This window comes from Desmodus rotundus, chromosome 8 (assembly GCF_022682495.2).
Source record: "Desmodus rotundus isolate HL8 chromosome 8, HLdesRot8A.1, whole genome shotgun sequence".
Classification (NCBI taxonomy): Eukaryota; Metazoa; Chordata; class Mammalia; order Chiroptera; family Phyllostomidae; genus Desmodus; species Desmodus rotundus.
The window spans coordinates 102390907-102409662 of NC_071394.1; positions in this window are offsets into that span (position 1 = coordinate 102390907).

The window sequence follows — 18756 nt, forward strand, 5'->3', positions numbered from 1 at the left end:
CAACCAGCTGTTTTACATTTTACAGTGAAGTTGCTGTATGGACAATTAGTTGTGAAGTGAAAATGCTTATGGCAAAGATACAGTAAAAATACCAGTATTTCTACTGGACACACTCAGAACTATTTCTGAGTTTTAGGAAATTATCAAAAGTGGCAGATGAGTAAAAGATTTGAACCATGCCTTAAAAATTATGATATAAAAGTAACCTACACCTGAGGAAATATAACCAAGAGGGCAAGAACCTTGGTGGACTGAATTATATGATATATTAATTAGAATGCTTTGGACTAACATCAGCTTAAACAAAAAGGAGGTTATTTTCCTCACACAACAAGAAGTCCAGAGAGGTGAAGTTACTGGCACACATTCATCAGCTTAACCATCAAGGCCCAGGCTTTTTGTGTGTGTCTGCATTTCTCTCCTTCGCACCCTCATGCCTAGAGCTCCATGGTTGTAAGACGTCCACTGCAGCCTCAAGCATCGCATATGGGTTAAAGGTAGGAAGCGAGGAGAAAGTGGACAGTGTAAGTGGGTCTATCTTCCTTATCAAAAATCAAAAGTCCCCAAGTAAACTTTTCTGTGTCTTTTGGACCAGAACGTGGCCACTTGTCTGTTCCTAGATGCAAGGGCGGCATGGAAAGTGAACATTTGCTGTTCTAGCACTGTAATGGGAGGCAGCAAGGGAAAAAGTGTCAAAGAGTTCGGAACTGGCTGCTGGGTTAGCAAATACACTGAGTTTGCCATTTACCACAACTTCGAAAAGACACTTCTGCTCAGCGTGAAGTATCTTAAGAAAAACAATCTATATGTGTCTTTTAATACTTAAAGGATTGTCATATGGAAAAGGGAGTATTTTATATTGCCAAACTAGGCCAATACATGGGATTTTATAAGGAGGCTAATTTCAGCTAAATGTAAGGCAGAGAAAGGAGGTCTGTTAGCTTTCTGAGGTCATAAGTTTTACTTATTTCTTATGCTTTTCAACATTACTCATTCTACTCTGTGAGATTGGGACTGTTAGCTCCTTCATATAAGTGAGAAAGCCAAGGTCAATGACTTTAATATCTTGCCTAAGGTCACACACAGTAAGTATCAGACCAGGCTTGAACCAGCCTTCCTGGCTCCAGAGTCCGTGTTCTTCACACTTGACCATACTACCCTGGGGAGAGATTGGATCACATCAGTACCTGGTCCCACTAAGCCACACCTATTATTTACCATAATTTAACAATTTACTTTCCTTATTTAACTCAAGAGAGGAAACTACTTTCAGCTCTCCTTTGTACATGAGGTCAGACTACAACACTGTTATTATTTCACGGTCTTATACATGATTACCGTCTTAACCCCCTGATCTCCCTCCTCATAATTCAGCAGTATAAACTGCTTATTTACTTCCTTTACTTCCTCTTGAAAGCTCCTTTTGAACCATCATAGTTTCTTGTATAGGGTGCTGACCAAAACCATTTCAGAACCAGGATAGTTAGTAGTTTCTTAACAGGAGGGAGAAAAAGGCAGACCCAGGAAAGGTTCTGGTGTAGGCCGCACCTACTTCAGCTTGAGATAAGAATACCCAGTCCTTTGCAGTCCTGCTTCTTCAAACCAAGGCTCTGCGATGTGTCCCAGGTATCCCAGGTATCTGCCTCAAATGACCACCCTGTGCATCACTTTACTTAAAAAACTTCTCCTGAAGAGATGCAATCAGGGCGTGACAGACTCTGGATTGATTTGCAGCTTCTATTTCAGTTTAGGAAAGGGTTGCAAGACCTGGATTTCCTACAATCTGTTGAAGGATTTCCTACCGTCTGCTGAAACGCTACAGTCGGGTTTCAGTGGCTGCCTTTCTCCTGTCCCCTGGAGAACAGGGCAACACCAAGGCCAGAGGACGTCAGTGCCCCAGGTGAGGAGCTGGGCAGTGGCCAAGACACACAAAGTGGATCAGGGGTGGCAGCAGGCTGGGGCTCTTCAGGGCAGTGTGGGTGGTGTCTGGAGGGAGGACTGGGGGTTCTCTGGTATCAGAAGGGCTAGAGAAACTCAGTCACAGGGCAGAGGCAAGACCATCCTCAGGAGACTGTGGTGCCAGATAGCAGGAGCCAGTCACGGCAGAGCAGTCTAGACTTCGAAGGCTGCAACAGGCTTTTGAAAATGTGGCGTTCAAGGCCATCAAGCCAAGATCAGTTTTGAGCTAATTTAGCAAGAGCAGCTTACATGTGATTTAGAGTGCAGGAAATGGCCTCCCACATGCCCACAGGGATATCCCCTTCTCACGTCTTTGGCAAAGGCATTTGCCAAACCCTTTTATTCCTATTTCCTCTCAGCACTACTTGCTGGGAATGAATATTCCTAAGTCTGTTATCTATTATATAATTTACATTCTTTTTTGTTTGTTCTAAACCCTCTTGTCTCAAGTTTGCATCCTGACACTTGGGGGCCGGATGCCTGGCAGAGGCATGAGCTCACACTGCAGACACATCCCCTGGTGGTCAGCCAGGCAGCTCATGGTTGTGCTTACTACCCCCAGTTCCCTAAGTGAAGGAAGTGAGCAGCAGCCCACCGGCTGCTTTCCGGATGCAGTGGGATACTGGATATGAACCTGACTTGTAAATGCTAAGCGCTCCACAGCTATGCACTGTGCTGCTTCTGTTGAAACATACTGTGCTCAAAACAGAATCACACTCTCTGTCCCAGGAGCCCTGAAACTTCGTCCTGTGAAAAACAGGCTTCACTCCTAGTGAACAGCTTCAGTGGGCAGGCGAGTTAGAGGAAAGGATTTGGGTGCAAAGTTAAGAAGAGTGTATTTTCTTTGGAATATTTCTTATATTGGAGGTCTTCTTTTGTTAGGAAAATTTGGCTTATTTATGCCTACAAGTACTGTTCACTAGCATTTTTCTTTCTACTCACATGCTCTAAAATACTTATGGAATCTTCATCAGTATTTCTTTCATAATAGAGACTTTGCTGTTTGCTCCCTCTCTCAATCATTTACAAATATATTAAATTAATCCACTAGGTCTGGAACAATTCCTGACACACAGTGTTTTTGCACTTCTTCTGCCTAAAGTAGTCACCCTGCTGTCATCTCCCTCAATTTTAATTCAATTAAAATATACATTCTTGGCTAACCATTTGGACATATGTATCTATTGCTGACATACATATCTGACATCAAAATGGCAGCATATTAGTTTGTCCATTCATAAGCCATATTCTCTTTCCTTCTTTCAAAAATAAAAAGGATCCAATGAGTCTCTAATTATAGTCCCTTTGCCTTGTCAGACGAAGAAATAAGCCTTAATATTTCTGGGACAGAAGCCATATATAATGACACTATAGGTACACACTATCACTAAAAATGGCTTTATTTCTTCTTTGAGTATTTCACCCCCAAATTCTCCGAATTATCTACATGTGTTTTGGTGCTTTAGCTCATTATCCTGCCTTATGATCGCTGTTTGCAATAGTCTTAATTCTTATCTCGGCTTTAATGGATAGTTTAGTAGAGGGGATCTCTCTGAAAATTGAAACAAATACTTCATCCAGCCTTTTGCTATTTCTTTTTCCTTTTGCTGGACTTTGGTACCATTATTTTAAAGAGATTCTATAGATTCTCAAGCTATTTTTCTTCCTTTGATAGATTTAAATATTTTCTTCCGAATTCTTCTGGAGACCCAAGATGCATCACATTTTTTGTTTTTAGGGGGGTTATTTAATTTCGAAGTTATTCCTAACCTGTTGTATTTTGGGGGTATACACATTTCCTTTCCTTGGTTCTTTTTCTGTTTTGTGAAACCATCTTTCTTCCCTTGCTCCCAGAAGTTACATTTCTGTCTCTGTCAACTAGCCACTGAGGACTATTACAACGTCCTGGATTGCTAATATGTTGCTGTGAAAATATCCTTTTGGTTTCTTTCACATTAGTGAGTTTTAAAATTCTTTCATTTTTGTCATAGGACACTTTCTCATATTACAGACATAAACATATGTCTGTAATATGTCTAGACATATAGACATATAGTGGCTTTTAGTTTGCCCACAAGGCTATGGAATTAAATGGTGCAATAGTCACTGTTAATGATTTTGCATCCCCTTGTAGACCTATTTCCATTCACTGTCAGAGATCAGTCTGGTATATTTCCCATCCGCACAGGCTCCTTCTGTACCTTTGCTGGGAAGCAGTAATTTCTCTTATCTAAAAATCTCACTTCCAACCCTTGTCCCAGTGAGGCATTTTGCCAATCTATGATTGAGTAATTAAAGACTCCCATTATTACTACCTGGTCTAATTTCACAGCTTCCACAATCTCAATTAATATTTCTATCTCAGTTTCCTGGTCAGGTGGGTTGTAACATATCCCTATTATGACTTTTTAATTATGTGAGAATGGAATTTCTACCCACAGAGATTCTACAGAAGTCCCTTTTTCTGATAAGATTTTTATCTTACTGCTTTGTAGAACTATCCTTCACACAGCACTATTACAGAAATATATTTATTTATGTCTGTCCTCTTTGAAAGATGTATTTAAAGCAGCTTACAAAAATAGACAGAAAGATAAAAAAAGAAAATACAAGTCAGAGGAAAAATAGGAGCAAAGTAAAATAAACGTAGAAACAGAAGATGTAGCCAGAATGAGCTCATGCATCATAAGTGTTGGGTACTAGATGGAGGATGCTATAAACCTGCCTCGGAGTTTCCTCATGGCCACTATGAAAAAGGAAATAGGGTCGATTGCGGGGTTTAGAGCATCTCTGAGGTAGAATTAAACCAGTTGCTTAAGAGAGACACAAAAATCTCTTTTTCATAGATTCAAATTTTGTCCTCTTGGTCCTGATAATATCCCTAGTAATATTTTTATAGTAAATGTAACATCTCAATATTTAACTTCCTAGTGTGTTTCCTAGTGTAGGATTACTGCCAAAATGGAAATGAGTAGTTTTCTGCATGACTCAAGTGGACTTCTGGTAAGTATTGAGCAGTAATGTGTTCAAAAGTATTCTCCCTGACAAATAACTGGCAGGCAGATATTCCGTGTAGTCAGTTAATTGCAGGTTCCCATGTTTTAACAGTCAACTAAATAAGAGTTGAAGTTCAGTCGTGGATAAACTCTATTGGAACCTCAAAAAAAAAAGAAAGAAAGAAAGAAAGAAAACCAATTCTCCTTCACATGAAATGTCTACAAGTGGAGACAAGACTTTGCACCAAAAGACATTTGAGATCAGATTCAGTGTTTGGGTGGGCAGGTGGTTATGGCCACACCAGTCTGGCTTGTGAATGTCTCTTGTTAACGAATAAAGGCCTCAGAGAGTAAAGCACGCTTAACTTTCAGCAACGTGCTTCTAAGTCAGCTATCCAAGATAATCTGGTGGCAAAAATATTTGCTCTAACAGGTTACAAAATCATTTACAAAAATGTTAGATTAAACCACTAGGCCTGAAAGCAATCACTGATACAGGCTTTTTGCTTATGCATTTAGTTACAGAACAGTTAAAAGATGAAAAATATTTACCAAAATCAATGATTTTAGTTTTGGAATAATTGATCTTGTTATTCTCCCTGATGGTAGTTAGAAAGCCGGGCAACAGTCTACAGAGGACTTTTCTGTTCATGGTAATAAAATAACACCTGCACGTAGGGTTTTTCCAATTTGCTTCCTGTAGTGGAGTGTTGGATGGAGGATGGATAAGGGAGTTGTACATGTGGTTGAGAAAACTATGGTCTCAAGTCATAAAGGCAATAGTTAAAGATAAGGAGGTGATGAGATATAGAGGTCAGATTTGTTTTATTCCACTGGGAATTATCTGCTGTCAGGCAACTGACTGACCTCAGAGTCTCATGGGAATATTATACGAAGATTTAGTGTCTGTAATAGGATTGGTAAGGGCATATCAGCGCATAGCTCATTTTTCCCACAAAGCCAATTAAAGATCACTAGAACTGTGTCTAATGATGACAATGTCACAAAGATGCTTTCAAGTCTATCAATGGCCAATAATGGAGCAGGCACCTGAAAGGCCCACCTGCTTCTTAGGGAGAACAGAAGCCTGGAAGAGATCTAGATCTTGAAGTTAGAAAGGGCTATGCTCTTAAGGTATGAGATATTCTAAATTGTGGTCACAACACAGAGAAGTATAGCTGAAGGGATGGTAACAAGGAAACACAGTGTCTGGAATTGGAGTGCCCCTTTCGTGTGTCCCTGAACACGATTGGCAGCAAACTTATTCCCAGCAGGTGCTAAACCAGGCACATGTTTCTAATGCACTCTACTTATATAATGAAGAGCCCTAGGTTTAGCATGCAAAGGTTCAATTAAATGTCATATTAGAAGAACAAAGGCAGGGTTTACAGAAATGTAGGTTAAATAGCCCAAGTAAACAGAGTAGGAGATAAGATTGGAAAGTGTTTCTGGAAGTACAATCAGAGAATAACTTCAGAACAATATCTGATCACTAGCAGCAGATGGTAGAATTGGAGAGATCATTTTGAAGTCATCAATGTTGACACTTCATACACCACAAAGCTTGTGCTTATGCCCCTCCATATCATTTTCTTTTTTAAAAAATAACTTTATTGGGATATAATTCACATACCATAAAGTTCTCATTTTTTAAAGTGTGCAATTCAGTTGTTTTTATAATATTCACAAAGTTGTGCATTGCCCACCATCTAATTCCAGCACATCTCCATCTCCCTAAAAAGAAATCCCATACCCATTAGTAGTCAGTCCCCATTTGCCCCTCTTCCAGCTTCTGGCAACAACCAGTCTATATTCTGCTTCTCTAGATTTGCCAATTTGGACATTTCATATAAATAGAAGTATAAAATAAGTGGTCTTCAGTGTCTGACTTCTTTCATTTTTTACACTGTTTTCAAATTTGACCCATGTTGTATCATGTATCGAAATTATGAATGAATAATATTCCATTGTGTGGATATGCCATTTTTATCAGTTTATTAACTGATTTTATTTGTATTTTGGATATTATTAATAATTCTGCTGTGAACATTCATGTACAACTTTTTGTGTGAACATGTTCTCATTCTCTTGGGAATATACTGAGTAGTGGAGTAGCTGAGCCATACAGTCACTCTATGTTTGACTTATCAAGGAACTGCCAAACTGTATTTCAAAGCAGCTGTACTATTTTACACTCCCACCAACAATGTACAAGGGTTCAAATTTCTTCTCCTCCTTGACAACAATTGTTAGTACCCATACTTTTTGTTATAGCTATCATAGTGATTATGAAGTGGTATTTTGTGATTTGAATTCCATTTCTTCAATGATTAATGATGCTAAACACTTTTTGTTCATGTGCTTATTCATAATTACTTTATCTTCCTGGGAAAAATTCTACTCAAATCCTTTGCCTATTTTAAAAATTGAGTTGTTTGTCTTTTTATTGTTGAGTTGTGATATTTCTTTGTATATTCTGAATAGAGGTCTTTTATCTGATTAGATTGGCAAAAATGTTCCCTCATTTAGTAGGATGTGTTTCTCTGCCCTAATGATGTCCTTTGAAGCACAAATATTTTTTATTTTGATGGAGCCCAATTTATCTATGTATTTTTTCACTGCTCCTATTTGGTGTTACAGCTAAGAAACCATTGCCTAATTCAAGGTCATGATGGTCTATTTCTGTTTTTATTTGAGAATTTTATAGTTTTAGCTCTTACATATAGCTCTCTTATTCACTTAAATTAATTTTTGTATATGATGTGAGGAAGGGGACTACCTTTAGTCTTTTGCATTAGATATCCAGTTGCCCTGGTAACATTTGTTGAAACACTACTTTTTCCCCATTGAATTATCTCAGTGGACTTGTTCAAAATTAATTGACTGAAGATGTGTGTTTATTGCTGGATTCTTAGTTGAACTGCATTGGTCTATATTTCTATACTTATGCCAGTAATATTACATTGTGTTACTGTAGTTTGTAGTAAGTTTTTTTTTTGCACCTCAAAGTTTAATGTTAATCGATGTGTTTTCTTTTTTATTTGGTTTCTATTTTTTTATTAAGACTATTTTTACAGCAGTTTTAAGTCCACAACAAATTTGAGGGTAAGATACAGATATTTCCCATATATTCCCTACCCCCGCATCTATCTGCATAGCCTCCTCCATTATCAACATTCTCCTCCAGAGTGGAACATTTGTTACAACTGATGAACTTACATTGACAAATTATAATCACAAAGTCCATGTATTACATTATGGTTCACTCTCAGTGGTATACATTCTATGAGTTTGGGCAAATGCATAATAGGTAACCACTAGTATGGTATCATATCACAAATATTTTCACTGACTTAAAAGTCCTCTGTGCTGTGCCTATTCATCCCTCCCCAATCTCCAACTGCTGGCACCCACTGTCCTTTTCACTGCCTCCATAGTTTTGCCTTTTCCAGAATGTCATATTATTGAAATCAAACAGTATGCAGCCTTTTAAGAATGGCTTATTTCACTCAGTAATATGTATTTAAATTTTCTTCATATTTTTTCATGGCTTGATAACTCTTTTGTTTTTAGTCCTGAATGACATTCTATTATCTAGATGTACCTAGTTTATTTATTCATTCATTTACCAAAGGACAAATTGGTTGCTTCCAAATCTTGGCTATTTTAAATAGAGATACTATAAACTCTGTGTGCAGATTTTTGTGTAGACATAACTTTTGAACTCTTTTGGGTGAATACTAAGGAGTGTGGTTGTTGGATTGTATGGTAAGAGTACGCTTAGTCTTGTAAGAAACTGCTAATCTGTCTTCCAAAGTCACTATACCATTTTGTTTTCCTACCAGCAATGAATGATAGTTCCTATTGCTGTATATCCTCATCAGCATCTGGTATTATTAGTATTTTAGATTTTGGCCATTCTACTAGGTGTCTGTCTAGTAACAGGTTACTTTTTTGTTGTTGTTGAAGTTACTTTATTATTTTTTAGTAAACTTGTTGGGGCAACATTGGTTAATGAAATTAGAGGTTTCAGGTGTACAGTTCTATAATACATCACCTGTATGTTGTATTGTGTGTTCACCACCCCAAGTCAAGTTTCCTTCTGTCACCATTGATCCTCCTAGTGACATTTTTGAAAAATTGAAATGTATGAGTCCTCCAACTTGGTTCTACTTTTTCAAGATTTTTCTTTGTGGAAACATTGAACTTTATTTGGTCTACAATGCAATAAATGCAAGAATAAATCCATACAGCAAACTATAAATAATATATAGGGTTGTAATATTTATTTCCATGTGTATCTCCAAGGACAAGATTGTTTTAGCTATTCTGGATCCTTAACATTTTTTTCATGAATTTTGGGATTAGTTTGTCAATTTCTGCTAATGATAAACTTTGTCCATTTATGTTTATTTGGGAATGTCTTAATTTCTCCTTTATTTCTGAAGAATAGTTTTGCTGGATGTACAAATTTGGCTGACAATCTTTTTCTTTTAACACTTTGAATATGTCATCCCATTGCCTTTTGTTTTTGTGCTTTAATGAGAAGTCAGTTGTTAATCTTATTTAGAATTCATTATGTTTTTTTAAATTTTTATTGTTATTCAATTACAGTTGTATGCCTTTTCTCCCCATAGAATTCATTATGTTTAATAAGTCACTTTCCTCTTGCTGTTTTCCAGATGCTTTATGTCTTTAACTTTTGACAATTTTTCAATGATGTATCCAGATGTAGATGTCTCTGAATTTATCTTATTTGGAGTATATGGAGCTTTTTGGATGTGCAGATTAATCTTTTCCATTAAATTTGGAAAGTCTGAGGCAATAATTTCTTCAGATATTTTTATGCCCTTATCCTTATTCTCTTTTTCTTGGACTCCCATTATGTGTATATTGGCATGCTTTGTGGTGTCCCAGAGATCTCTGACTCTCTTTTCATTTTACTCCTTTTTTTTCCCTTTCTGTTACCCAGATTGGGTATTCTCAGTTGGCCTGTATAAAGTTTGCTAATTCTTTTTAAATTTCAGTTATTAAAATTTTCAACTTCGGCAATTTTAATTGGTTTCTTCTCTTTCTTCTTCAAATAATTTCTGTTCCCTTATTGATATTCTCTATTTGCTGAAACATCATTCTTATACTTTCTTTTATTGTTTAGATATGGGTTCCTTTAGGTCTTTGAACATATTTATGATAGCTGATTTTAAATCTTTATCTGGTGAATCCAACTTCTGGTCTTTCTTAGAGATAGTTTCCATTCATTGCTCCCCCCACTACACCCCCAAGGGTGTGGAAAACTGCACCTTTTAAATAATGTGTCAACTCTGAAATTCAGACTCTCCTCTTGCCCGGGATTTGCTGTTATTACTATTAATTATTATTGTTGTTTTTGTTTTATTTAGTGACTTCCTGAATATATTCAGAAAGTCTTTTTGTTGTTGTTGTTTATGGTCATCAGCTTGTTTAGTTGTCATGTAATGATTGACAGAGATTTCCTTAAATACCTTGAATCAAAAAGTCTCTGAGCCATTGCTAAAGGGTTTTGTGTATGTGTTAGGCATGCTTTTAGTGCTCCAATGGAACTAGAGAGATTAGGGCCTCAGATTTTCCTGGGGCTTGTACACAGCTTCATGCATGCAGACTGCCTTGTACATGCACATCACAGCCTCAGGCAGCTGTGATTTAAACAATCACAACAGTTTGTTTTTGTCAAATTCTTGGTGAGAAGGATGTTTACACAAAGTCAATTTTGAAGAAAAATAAAGACTTAGCATGTAAGTGTTCAATAAGCTGCTAAACAGGACAAATAGTGACAATTCTCTAGGGGTGGGACTTTTGGAAAGCTCTAAGTTAATTTGTAACCCCTTCCCCAGGGGCTGCTAGGCTGCTGGTTCTCACAGCTACTACTATATTTGTGAGGCTGTTGGATTTTTAAAAAATTATATTTATTGATTTTTTTTTAGAGAGAGGAAAAGGGAGAGAGAAAGAGGAGAGAAACATCAGTGTGAGAGAGAAACATCAATCGGTTGCCTCTCGTATGTGCCCTGACTGGAGACTGAAACTGTAACTCAGGGATGTGCCCTGACCAGGAAACAAACTGGTGACATTTTGCCTTGCGAGATGATGCCCAACTGAGCCACACTGGTCAAAACAGGCTATTGGATTTTTTTAGCTGCCACAGAGTTGAGGAGAGGGGCTATTCTTACAGACTTAGTCTTTTCCTTGAATTAATGCTCCTTAGGTTGTTCCAAACCTTCAGTTCATTTTCAGAGTTCTGAAAATGTTGATTTCCACAGTTTTTGCCTGTGTTCTCACTGCTTTTATGGTAGAGGGGGATTTTGGAGGTCTCTATTCTACCATTCCTGAGGTTGAGCCCTCTATTGTTTTGTTTTGATGTAGCCCATCAAGATTACAATTAGCTGAGTATGTTGTTGACTGGAATATTTTCATGAATAATCCTTATTTTTTCTCTGTGTTAGGGGCAAAAACAAATATTAAGCTACTTCTCTTCTTAGGTTTAGAAAGAAGTCAGGGGATTATCAAGGCAGGAATTAATGCTTTCAAGGCCATAGATGCTATATATTTGGAGAAGTGCATTATTACATGGTGATAGTAACCAGTAAGATTTTAACATGTCAAGAACGTAGCCACTCTGGATAAAAAGAAGAAATAATTCAGTAGAAACATAGGTTTCTAACCCCTTCATGGTTTTGGATACTTTTCTCAAGTAGTTTCAGTATTATATTACATGTATTTTAAGACAAATTATTGATTGTCTAAACAACATTAATATCAGCTAAATAGTGGTTTCTAGATTCTATTCTCAAAAATACTAGCAAACTAAAAAAAATTAAATACATAAACAAACAATTAACAGAGTAAAAAAGCAACCATGGAATGGAATAAAGTATTTGGAAATCATATATCCGATGAGATTAATACTCAGTATATAAAGAGATTCTGTAACACATCATTAACAACAACAAAAGTACAAACAGCCTGATTAAAATATGGGCAAACGATTTGAATATACATTTGCTCTAAGATGTACAAAAGTCCAAAAAGCACATAAAATATGCTCAACGTCACTGACCAACTAGGGAAATGCAAATCAAAATCACAATGAGATACCCATTAAGAAGGCTACTGTTATGGACTAAATTGTGTTTCCCCACACCCCCAAATTCATATGTTGAATTCCTAACCCACAGTTCTGTAGAATGTGACTGCATTTGAAGACAGGCCCATTAATGAAATGATTAGAGTTAAATGAGGTCATAAGACTGAGGCCCTAATTCGATAGGATTGGTGTCCTTAAAAGAAGACAGACACCGCAGATGTTCACACACAGAGAAAAAGCCATGTGAGGACACAATGAGAAGACAGACATCTGTAAGCCAAGTGCAAAGGCCTCAGGAGAAACCACAGCTGCTGATACTTTGATCTTGGGTTCCAGCCTCCAGAATCGTGAAAAAAATAAATTTCTGTTGCTTAAGCCACTCAGTCTGTGATATTTTGTTATAGTAGTTCTAGGAAACAAATACAGCTAATATCAAATTTTTTTAAATACATGAGAAATAACAATTGGCCAAAAAGGTGAAGGCAACCAGATGTCCATTGACAGGTGAATAGATGAACAAAATGTGGTATCTAGATGTAATAGAATATTATTTATACTTAAAAGAAAGGAAATTTTGACACATGTCACAACATGGATGGACCTTGAAGATATTATGCTAAGTGAAATAAGTCAGTCACAGAAAGACAAACAGTGTATGATTCCACTTATGTGAGGTACCTAGAATAGTTATATTCATAGAAACAAGAAATAGAATAGTGATTGCCAGAGGCCAGGCATTGTGGGTGGTGAGTATTGTTTAATGGGTATAAAGTTTCCATTTTGCAAGTTAAAAGGAGTTCTGAAGATTGATGTACAAGAATGTGATTGCACTTAACACTACTGAATAGTGCACCTAGGAATGGCTAAGATGGTAATTTTTATGTAATATGTGTTATAGCACTGTGTGTGTGTGTAATTATAGAAGTATGTAAATGCAAAAGTGCATTGGGGGAATACTTTTATTATTTATTCAGGGACCAATGGCTAGGGTGAGTGGAAGGTTTAAACAGAGAGGACTTTTAAGGGCATGTGCAACCTTCACCTGTGGTTTAAAGACAAAGCCTTGTGCACGTGGCTATGAAATGGTACAGTGTAGGGATCTATGGGAGGAAATCATGCACTGTGGGTGCATGGGTGCATGTGCACTGAATAGCAGTGCCTTTTAGCAGCAGGAAGATGAACTACGATAAAAGCAGACAGGGTACAGAGGGGGTTGTTGAGTTTGGATTTCCCCAGTGAGCGACCAGCTGTTTCCATAAGTCAGGGAACTACAGGCTGGATTCTGAACGAGGTGAGCAGCACTTTTAAAATTGGTCATTCATGTTGTCAGTTTACTCTTGTCACTTGGGAAAAATACACAAGAAGGCGAAAAAAATGTGAGCCCTTGTCTAGGCAGGGAGACCAAGCATTAATGGAGGTTCTTTATTCATAGAGGGACTACTCTTTTCAGCAGGATTCTAATTACATGAGTTTATTGATCACACATATTCTGCTATCCACATCTACTCATTTGCACGCTTCAAATGAGGAGAGTAGCCAAGGAACTCTGTCCAGGACAATGAAAAAACCACTGCCATGACACTCAGATAGCATCTCACACTTGTCATCAGGAGTCTTCTGCCGTCTGTCCAAGGGAACAATCTGACAGAGGATGAAATTTTGCTAGCTTCTGTCTTTAGATAAGAATGCTATCACTGGCTGAACATATTTTATGAATAACCTACCAGCTGCAAAGACCACTCAAGCATCATGTTTAAATATATTTGATAGTATTTGGAATTCCTGTTAACTCTTGCCAGGGTGTGTGGGCTTTAAAAAGTATGTGACATTACACAATAGCTGCTCAGATTAAACAGTGAAACATATACCAAAAATGACTGTGGTCCATTCCCAAATGCAAGGGATGTGTGGGGGGAGAAGCCTGTATCTGAGCAGGAGGATAGGGTAGTTGCAGACAGTGCACAGAGTCTGTTAAAGGAACATGTTGTTAATTCACCTCTTTTCTCTGTCTCCTGATTTCAAGTGGGACTTACTTAATAATGGGATGCCTCCGGGTGACAAAGCTTTTCCTCCCCCTGTAGCTCAACTAGCCTCTCACTGTTGGCTGATTTCAAGTCTAATTCTTACAGTTTAGACTATTTTGAATAAGTCCAGGATCAATGTTTACAGAAATTAGAATGTAAATTCAGGTTTATCTGTAACACTATTATTTTTCTCAAGAATTTGTACAAATTAACGGTAAATTTTATGTGCCACATATCTTAACCTAATGCCATGGAAAGGTCAGGATCCTCTAAAGGCAATAACATGGTATAACTTTGTCCTGAAATCACACTGAGTTTTATCAATAATAATAACAACAAAATAATGCTTCTTCGCCACTGCTTCAGTGTTTTGTATCCCTTTTCATCATCTAAACACTTAAGTGGGGAGAAACAAGATGGCGGCGTAGGTAGACACACTGCGCCTCCTTGCACAACCAGAACTGACAGAGAATCGAACAGCAAGGGGGACCAACACCAAGGAAATAGAAAATAAACATTCATCCAGACTGGTAGGAGGGGCGGAGACGGGCACCGGGGTGGAGAGGACTCGAGTGGCTGTGGCGGGACTGAGACTGGCGGAGTGTGGGACAAATGGCGCAGGCAGTCCGAGCACTAGCAGACCCTGCGGCCCCACATTTGCACAGATAAACCGCGAGGGCCGGACTCAGAGTGGCAGAGAGTGGGGCAGGCAGAGTGGCGGGTAGCACCCTACGGCACCACATTCGCCCACAGATAAACCGGACGAACGGCGGGCAGCGAAGCAGACCGCGCAACCCAGGGCTCCAGCTCGGGGAAATAAAGCCTCAAACCTCTGATTGAAAGCACCCCTGGGGGTTGGGGCGGCAGCAGGAGAGACTCCCAGCCTCACAGGAGAGGTTGTTGGAGAGACCCACAGGGGCCTAGCACAGGCCCACTTACTCGGGAACCAGCACCAGAGTGGCCCAGTTTGATTGTGGGTAGCAGAGTGAAAGATTGAAAGCCGGAGGAGAGTGAGGTGGGCGCCATTGCTCCCACTCGGCCCCTCCCCCACATACAGCGTCACAGCACAGCAACCAGCATTACCCCGCCCCGGTGAACACCTAAGGCTCTGCCCCTTAAAGTAACAGACACGCCAAGACAAACAAACAAAAAAATGGCCCAAATGACAGAACACTTCAAAGCTCCTGAAAAAATACAACTAAGCGAGGAAGAGATAGCCAACCTATCGGATGCACAGTTCAAAGCACTGGTTATCAATATGCTCACAGACTTGGTTGAATCTGTTCGAAAAACAGATGAAAAAATGAAGCCTATGCTAAGAGAAACAAAGGAAAATGTACAGGGAACCAATAGTGATGCGAAGGAAACTGGGACTCAAATCAATGGTGTGGACCAGAAGGAAGAAACAAACATCCAACCAGAAAAGAATGAAGAAACAAGAACTTGGAAAAATGAGGAGAGGCTTAGGAACCTCCCGGACTCCTTGAAACGTTCCAACATCCGAATTATAGGGGTGCCAGGAGGAGAAGAGGAAGAACAAAAAATTGAAAACTTATTTGAACAAATAATGAAGGAGAACTTCCCTCATCTGGCAAAGGAAATAGACTTCCGGGAAGTCCAGGAAGCTCAGAGAGTCCCAAAGAAGCTGCACCCAAGGAGGAACACGCCAAGGCACATCATAATTACATTACCCAAGATTAAACGCAAGGACCTACATCCAAGATTACTGTATCCAGCAAAGCTATCACTTAGAATGGAAGGGAAGATAAAGTGCTTCTCAGATAAGGTCAAGTTAAAGAAGCTCATCATCACCAAGCCCTTATTATATGAAATGTTAAAGGGAGTTACCTAAGAAAAAGAAGATCAAAAATAGGAACAGTAAAAACGACAGCAAACTCACAGTTATTAACGACCACACATAAAACAAAAACGAGAGCAAACTAGGCAAACAACTAGAACATGAGGGTTGTCATTAAGGGAGTGGGAGGGGGGGAAAGGTACAGAGAATAAGTAGCATAGATGATAGGTGGAAAATAGACAGGGGGAGGGTAAAAATAGTGTAGGAAATGTAGAAGCCAAAGAACTTATAAGTATGACCCATGGACATGAACTATAGGGGGGGAATGTGGGAGGGAGGGGGGTGGGCAGGATGGAGTGGAGTGGGGGGGGAAATGGGACAACTGTAATAGTATAATCAATAAATATATTTAAAAAAAACACTTAAGTGTGTGTCTGCTTGGGACAAGAAAATTATTTTATATAACTATAGTACGGCTATTAAAATCAGGAAATATAAAACTTACACAACACTATTATGTAATTTGTAGTTCATATTCAAATGTAATCAGTTGTCCCAAAAGTGTTCTTTTATCCAAAAATGTTCAGGTATTTGTAAATCTTTTTAAATTCCTTTAATATGGAATAATTTCTTGTATTTCCTTTGTTTTCTTGACCTTGAATTTGTTTTGAAGAGGACAGTTGGTTATGTTTCAGAGTATCCTTCAATTTGGGTGTGTTTTGTGTTTCCTTAGAAAAAACCATGATTTCGGTTTGTCTGAATATTGGTGATGTTAACCTTAATTATACTGTTCAGGCTGTGCCTCTCAGTTCCTCTACTTAAAATTACCATTTCTCCTTTGTAAATAATATGTAATTTATGGGGAGATATTTGGAAATTAGGTAAGTATCTTGTTCGCATCAAACTTTCACCCATTTAATTTACAATCCATTGATGATTTTCTAATTCATCATGACGTAATCACCAGTTGGAATTCTATTGAGAAAGAGATTTCCCTTCTCCCCTTTATTTATTTTTTATGTGTGAGTTTATTTATATCATAATGATTCATGGATTCTTATTCTGTTCAATAAGTAATAATTCATTACTACCAATATTTATGTTTATACTCAAATTTTCTCAGATTTTGTCAGTGGGAAAAACATCACTTTGACTTTGGGATGAAGATCAACAACTAAAGTAGAACGTCCAGCCCTGGCTGGTGTGGCTCAGTGGATTTGAGTGCCGGCCTGTGAACCAAAGGGTCACAGGTTCAATTCCCAGATTAAGGCACATGCCTGGGTTGCAGGCCAAGTCCCCAGTTGGGGGCGTAAGAGAGGCAACCACACATTGATGTTTCTCTTCATCTCTTTCTCCCTCCCCCTCTATCTAAAAATAAATAAAATATTAAAAAAAAATTTTTTTATTGTTATTCAATTACAGTTGTATGCCTTTTCTCCCCATTCCTCCACCTCACGCCAGCTGAACCCACCTCCCTCCCCCCAAAATAAATAAAATCTTTTTTAAAAAAGAATACTGAATAAAGTAAAATGTCCAGGAGCATTATCAAAATAAGCAAAATTTTGAAAGGTATATTTTTCTCCAAATAGTACTGTTCCATTTTGCTGGCATAGTAATTCATGGGCATCTTGGAAGAAGAGCTGGGTCCTTCGTGACTTATTGTTCCTGTAGTACACCAGCAGTGTGTGCTTACTGATATGCTCGCAGTCTCTGAGGTTCTCACTGTGCCAGATCACAAATGATTTCAATTTGTAGCCTAGAGCCTTCCCCCCAAGCAAGACTGTTATCCTGTCCTTTAAAGCCTTGGAACATACACTTGGTCTCCTTATGGATGAAATTCCTTTCAGGCCTTAGTTTCCAGAATGGCAAAGTATCATCTATATTGAATATTTGCTCTGGCAAGTAATTTTTCTCCATAATTAGTTTATCTAGTGTTTCCAATAATTCTTACAGCTGCCTTCACATCAGCATTCACAGACTCACCACTCACTTTCACATAATATGATAAATAATAATTCTTGAATCATTTAAGCCACCTAGAGCTAGCAGTAAATTCAACATCATAGTGGGGTCCGACCTTTTCTTTCAACATTGCAGACAAACTTTTGGCTTTGGCTGTGATCATCATAGTGCTGAAAGGTATACGATTCTGTGTTTGGTCCTTGATCTAGGTCATTTGAAGTTTCTCCACATCTGATATAGGCTCTTCTCAAATTTTTGTTAGTCTCTTTGTCTTCAATGAAGCAAATCCTTTGACACCTTCCATCACTTTGTTCTTGTTCTTCAAGATTACAGCTGTGGAGGAATGAACATGCCTGAATGGTAAGCAATAACCATGACTGATTTTCCACCTTTGTAATCCTTAATCACTTTTAATTTTGTTTCCAGGTTACTCACTTGATATGGCCCCTTACTGGAAATATTATCAGTAGATTTTTATACACTTAGGGGCCATGATGAACAAAACATGAAACTAAATGAAGCACAAGAGAAAATCATGCAATCAAGAGATGTGGTAAACATGAGATGTATGAAGCTGCTGTCAGTGTAAAATAGCATACTGTTTTACAGCAACCTTTTTTATAAGTAGAAAAAGTAAGTGCCAAAATAATGATAAAAAGTATAGTATAGTAAATACACAACCCGATAACACAGTTGTTTACTATTACTGCCAAGTAGATGTAATGAAAATAATTGTATGTTCTATGCTTTTATACAACTGGCAGCACAGATTTGTTTACACAAGCATCCCCACACGTATGTGCTATCACATTATGACAGCTACATGTCACTAGGTGGTAGGAATTTTTCAGCTCCTGTATTACTTTATGGGAGCACCATATAAGCAGTCTGTCGCTGACG